General features: G+C 38.1%; 1 pseudogene; it reads right to left on the bottom strand.

The window, feature by feature from the left end:
- Positions 1 to 282: 282 nt before the first annotated feature.
- Positions 283 to 856, bottom strand: LOC118881287 (annotated as a pseudogene).
- Between the last annotated feature and the right edge of the window lie 4274 nt (positions 857 to 5130).

Here is a 5130-nt window from a genome sequence, read left to right as displayed (position 1 = left end):
GATTGGCGTCTTTTACTTAGTGATATGCGTTTAAGTTTCCTCTGTGTCTTTTCATGGCTTGATAGCTCATTTCTTTTCAGTGCTGAATAATATTCCATTGTCTGGATGTACTTCAGTTTATTTATCCATTCACCTACCGAAACAACATCTTGGTTGTTTCCAAGTTTGGACAGTTACGAGAAAAGCTGCCGTAAACATCCATATGCAGGTTTTTGTGTGGACATAAGTTTTCAGTTTCTTTGGGTAAATACCAGGGTGCACAATTGCTGGACATCTTAAAACTTATTCAGCAGCCTGCTGAGCTGTTCCTTTTTCAGAGACATAGATACTACCCAGAAATTTTCTGATACCCTTGTTTTTAACTGTTGTGGCTTGCTGAAACAAAGCAGCTAAATTTGTTTTAAGTTCACTGCTGTTTCCTTCAAGAATTAACGCATCTTTCTGGGCTTGAGATACGGAGCAAGCAACTCCTGGCCTCATCCAAACTGTGTGGATCTATTTTTCACCCAAGAAATTTTGGATTTCAACAAGAGACTCATTCTCCTGAATAACGGCATTGACGGGGAAGTGAGCATACACAGCCTCATCTTGTGATGAAAGCCCAGGGTGACACTCTTGGTCATGCACTGTACGTGACTACAGATAGTGCTAGAGGTACCAGTCCCTTTCTATTTCCCCAACATTTGTCAGCCTGGAGCCTCTTCTTTTCTTTCCAAGGAAACAGTTCTACTTTGATGTGACTGAAATCCTTCTGCAGGATTCCTCTGGGGCCCTTCATAATAACTGTGTGTTCTTTCAGAGTAAAGACAATATTTTCTAGAATGTGGACAGCCTGATTGCTGAGAATGGTCTTCATTCTTGCAGTAGACGTGACAAAGACTTCATATGTTTATTTGCCATCTGTATATCTTATTTGGTGAGTCTCGTTAGGTCTTTGGCCCATTTTTTATTGGTTTGTTCATTTCCTTATTGTTGGGTTTTAAGAGTTCTTTGTATATTTTGGATAACATACTTTATCAGATGTGTCTTTTGCAAGACATGCTCCCAGTCTCTGGGTTGTCTTCTCATTCTCTTGACATTGTCTTTTTTTGTTGTTTTGTTTTTAAACATCTTTATTGGAGTATAATTGCTTCACAGTATTGAGTTATTTTCTGCTGTATAACAAAGTGAATCAGCTATATGCATACGTATATCCCCATATCCCCTCCCTCTTGCGTCTCCCTCCCACCCTCCTTATCCCACCCCTCTAGGTGGTCACAAAGCACTGACCTGATCTCCCTCTGCTATGTAGCTGCTTCCCACTAGCTATCTATTTTACATTTGGTAGTGTACATATGTCAATGCTACTCTTTCACTTCGTCCCAGCTAACCATTCCCCCTCCCCATGTCCTCAAGTCCATTCTCTTCGTCTATGTCTTTATTTCCTGTCCTGCCCCTAGGTTCATCAGAACCATTTTTTTTTTTTAGATTCCATATATATGTGTTAGCATACGGTATTTGTTTTTCTCTTTCTGACTTACTTCACTCTGTATGACAGACTCTAGGTCCATCCACCTCACTACAAATAACTCAATTTCATTTCTTTTTATGGCTGAGTAATATTCCATTGTATATATGTGCCACATCTTTATCCATTCAACCATCGATGGACACTTAGGTTGCTTCCATGTCGTGGCTATTGTAAATAGAGCTGCAACGAACATTGTGGTGCATGAATCTTTTTTTTTTTTTTAATTTATTTACTTATGGCTGTGTTGGGTCTTCGCTTCTGCGCGAGGGCCCTCTCTAGTTGTGGCAAGCGGGGGCCACTCTTCATCGTGGTGCATGGGCCTCTCACCATCGCGGCCTCTCCCGTTGCGGAGCACAGGCTCCAGACGTGCAGGCTCAGTAATTGTGGCTCATGAGCCCAGTTGCTCCGCGGCATGTGGAATCCTCCCAGACCAGGGCTCGAACCCGTGTCCCCTGCACCGGCAGGCAGACTCTCAACCACTGCGCCACCAGGGAAGCCCCATGAATCTTTTTGAATTATGGCTTTCTCAGAGTATGTGCCCAGTAGTGGGATTGCTGGGTCTTATGGTAGTTCTATTTTTAGTTTTTCAAGGAACCTCCATACTGTTCTCCATAGTGGCTATACCAATTTACATTCCCACCAACAGTGCAAGAGGGTTCCTTTTTCTCCATACCCTCTCCAGCATTTATTGTTTCTAGATTTTTTGATGATGGCCATTCTGACTGGTGTGAGGTGATACCTCATTGTAGTTTTGATTTGCATTTCTCTAATGATTAGTGATGTTGAGCATCCTTTCATGTGTTTGTTGGCAATCTGTGTATCTTCTTTGGAAAAATGTCATTTAGGTCTTCGGCCCATTTTTGGATTGGGTTGTTTGTTTTTTTGATACTGAGCTGCATGAGCTGCTTGTAGATTTTGGAGATTAATCCTTTGTCAGTTGCTTCATTTGCAAATATTTTCTCCCATTCTGAGGGTTGTCTTTTCATCTTTTTTATGGTTTCCTTTGCTGTGCAAAAGGTTTTAAGTTTCATTAGGTCCCATTTGTTTATTTTTGTTTTTATTTCCATTTCTCTAGGAGGTGGGTCAAAAAAGATCTTGCTGTGATTTATGTCATAGAGTGTTCTGCCTATGTTTTCCTCTAAGAGTTTGATAGTGTCTGGCCTTATTAGGTCTTTAATCCATTTTGAGTTTATTTTTGTGTATGGTGTTAGGGAGTGTTCTAATTGCATTCTTTTACATGTAGCTGTCCAGTTTTCCTAGTACCACTTATTGATGAGGCTGTCTTTTCTCCATTATATACTCTTGCCTCCTTTATCAAAGATAAGGTGACCATAGGTGTGTGGGTTTATCTCTGAGCTTTCTATCCTGTTCCATTGATCTATATTTCTGTTTTTGTGCCAGTACCGTACTGTCTTCATTACTGTAGCTTTGTAGTATAGTCTGAAGTCAGGGAGCCTGATTCCTCCAGCTCCGTTTTTCTTTCTCAAGATTGCTTTCGCTACTTGGGGTCTTTTGTGTTTCCATACAAATTGTGAAATTTTTTTGTTCTAGTTCTGTGAAAAATGCCATTGGTAGTTTGATAGGGATTGCATTGAATCAGTAGATTGCTTTGGGTAGTATAGTCATTTTCACAATATTGATTCTTCCCATCCAAGAACATAGTATATCTCTCCATCTGTTTGTATCATCTTTAATTTCTTTCATCAGTGTCTTATAGTTTTCTGCATACAGGTCTTTTGTCTCCTTAGGTAGGTTTATTCCTAGGTATTTTATTCTTTTTTGTTGCAGTGGTAAGTGGGATTGTTTCCTTCATTTCTCTTTCAGATTTTTCATCATTAGTGTATAGGAATGCAAGAGATTTCTGTGCATTAATTTTGTATCCTCCTACTCTACCAAATTCATTGATTAGCTCTAGTAGTTTACTGGTAGCATCTTTAGGATTCTCTATGTACAGTATCATATCTTCTGCAAACAGTGACAGTTTTACTTCTTCTTTTCCAATTTGGATTCCTTTTATTTCTTTTTCTTCTCTGATTGCCATGGCTAAAACTTCCAAAACTATGTTGAATAGTAGTGGTGAGAGTGGGCAACCTTGTCTTGTTCCTGATCTTAGAGGAAATGGTTTCAGTTTTTCACTATTGAGAACGATATTGGCTGTGGGTTTTTCATATATGGCCTTTATTATGTTGAGGTAGGTTCCCTCTATGCCCACTTTCTGGAGAGTTTTTATCATAAATGGGTGTTGAATTTTGTCAAAAGCTTTTTCTGCATCTATTGAGATGATCGTATGGTTTTAATCCTTCAGTTTGTTAATATGGTGTATCACATTGTTTGATTTGCATATATTGAAGAATCCTTGAATTCCTGGGATGAACCCCATTTGGTCATGGTATATGATCCTTTTAATGTGCTGTTTGATTCTGTTTGCTGGTATTTTATTGAGGATTTTTGCATCTATGTTCATCAGTGATATTGGCCTGTAGTTTTCTTTTTTGTGACATCTTTGTCTGGTTTTGGTATCAGGGTGATGGTGGCTCGTAGAATGAGTTTGGGAGTGTTCCTCCCTCTGCAATATTTTGGAAGAGTTTGAGAAGGATAGGTGTTAGCTCTTCTCTAAATGTTTGATAGAATTCGCCTGTGAAGCCATCTGGTCCTGGGCTTTTGTTTGTTGGAAGAGTTTTAATCACAGATTCAATTTCAGTACTTGTGATTGGTCTGTTTATATTTTCTATTTCTTCCTGGTTCAGTCTTGGAAGGTTGTGCTTTTCTAAGAATTTGTCCATTTCTTCCAGGTTGTCCATTTTATTGGCATATAGTTGCTTGTAGTAATCTCTCATGATCCTTTGTATTTCTGCAGTGTCAGTTGTTACTTCTTTTTTATTTCTAATTCTGTTGATTTGAGTCTTCTCCCTTTTTTTCTTGGTGAGTCTGGCTAGTGGTTTATCAATTTTGTGTATTTCTCAAAGAACCAGCTTTTAGTTTTATTGATCTTTGCTATTGTTTCTTTCATTTGTTTTTCATTTATTTCTGATCTGATCTTTATGATTTCTTTCCTTCTGCTAACTTTGGTGTTTTTTTGTTCTTCTTTCTCTAATTGCTTTAAGTGTAAGGTTAGGTTGTTTATTTGAGATGTTTCTTGCTTCTTGAGGTAGGATTGTATTGCTATAAACTTCCCTCTTCAAACTGCTTTTGCTTAATCCCATAGGTTTTGGGTCATCGTGTTTTTCTTTGTCATTTGTTTCTAGGTATTTTTTGATTTCTTCAGTGATCTCTTGGTTATTTAGTAGCATATTGTTTAGCCTCCATGTGTTTGTATTTTTTACATTTTTTTCCCTGTAATTGATATCTAGTCTCATAGTGTTGTGTTCAGAAAGGATACTTGATATAATTTCTATTTTCTTAAATTTACCAAAGCTTGATTTGTGATCCAAGATATGATCTATCCTGGAGAATGTTCCATGAGCACTTGAGAAGAAAGTGTATTCTGTTGTTTTTGGATGGAATGTCCTATAAATATTAATTAAGTTCATCTTGTTTAATGTGTCATTTAAAGCTTGTGTTTCCTTATTTATTTTCATTTTGGATGATCTGTCCATTGGTGAAAGTGGGGTGTTAAAGTG

The sequence above is a fragment of the Balaenoptera musculus genome, chromosome 1, assembly GCF_009873245.2.
Source record: "Balaenoptera musculus isolate JJ_BM4_2016_0621 chromosome 1, mBalMus1.pri.v3, whole genome shotgun sequence".
NCBI classification, from domain to species: domain Eukaryota; kingdom Metazoa; phylum Chordata; class Mammalia; order Artiodactyla; family Balaenopteridae; genus Balaenoptera; species Balaenoptera musculus.
Note: the sequence above shows the minus strand (reverse complement) of the source record. Positions and strands in the feature narration are given on the sequence as shown.